Below are 1,315 nucleotides of genomic sequence, written 5' to 3' on the forward strand. Positions count from 1 at the left end.
GAAATTTGGCATTGACAGATGATAGCAATTGTATTTTGTATTGTGATTGTTCATTACAGCCTGTTCGAAATTGTGTAGTAAACAAAGACTGGGTAATAAACTTACCTCAGATCCACAGCTAAAAATGAGATGACAGGGGCGCCTGGGTGGCTTAGTCGGTTGGGCGTCCGACTTTCGCTTAGGTCATGATCTCGCGGTTCGTGGGTTCGAGCCCCGCATCGGGCTCTGTGCTGACTGCCAGCTCAGAGCCTGGAGCCTGTTTCAGAGTCTGTGACTCCCTCTCTCTCTGACCCTCCCCTGCTCATGCTGTCTCTCTCTCTCCCTCTCTCCTAGAAATAAATAAAAATATAAAAAAAAAATAAAAATAAAAATGAGATGACAAACTTGATACAAATTGGGTGAAGTGAAAGCACCCCAATAACATAAACAGCATCTGGAAGTTAGTGTTGAAATTAGTTTCTTCCAATGATCTATCTCTTGGAAGAGAAAAACCTCTCCACGGAGGCAAAGGAATCTCGTTCAGAAGAGAGGATTTTATTCTCTGTTCAGCTCACCCACCTCTCAAGAGGCTTCTGAGTGTTCGGTGTCCGGGGAGAGACGAAGACCCATCTGTCACACCGCCACCTGCTGCTCCCAGGAAGAGGAGCTCTCGCTGGGCTTACCTCCCGTTTCTCTAGAGGGATGTTCTTGACAAAATGCTGCTGTTGCTGATTTCTTCACTCACTGTGGGGCCCATGATCCTAAATGTAAGACGCACTAGAATTCTTCCAGGCTCCTTCATACATCGCAGTTACCACAGGCTTATATTTATTTCAGTTTCAAGAACTTCAACATCCTCCCTCCCACACACACTATTAACCTGCCGAATAGATGAGGACAGTTGAAACTCATATTTTCCCCATGCTCACTGGTGATGGCTAAGTTTTAGACCACACTTGACCGGACTCACCGTGCATCTTTTTTTTTTCATCAAGTCACCACAAGGAATACAATTTATAAAGTAAAACCAGGTAGCAGAACCCTATAGAAGCTACGAGGAACATGTTAAGGAGTCAGGAAGTAGGGTAAGGTATCCCAATGGGACTTGTTAAGTCCTGTTTTGTAGGATTGAGCTGGAGTGCAGAAAGGGAAGGAAAACTCTCAGCAGGAAACAATCTCTACTTTTTAATTTCCAGAGATGCTGAGCTCAAGGGGGTGGAAAACCAAGGTTCCCCTAGGTCTTCCCTAGGGAGCTACTAACATTTTCTCATCTTCTTCAACTGAAATTAACTGACCGCATCCTATAATTCTGGGGAATACAACAGAGTCAATTTAA

The sequence above is a fragment of the Hyaena hyaena genome, unplaced genomic scaffold (assembly GCF_003009895.1).
Source record: "Hyaena hyaena isolate Hyena2069 unplaced genomic scaffold, ASM300989v1 scaffold_220, whole genome shotgun sequence".
Lineage (NCBI taxonomy): Eukaryota > Metazoa > Chordata > Mammalia > Carnivora > Hyaenidae > Hyaena > Hyaena hyaena.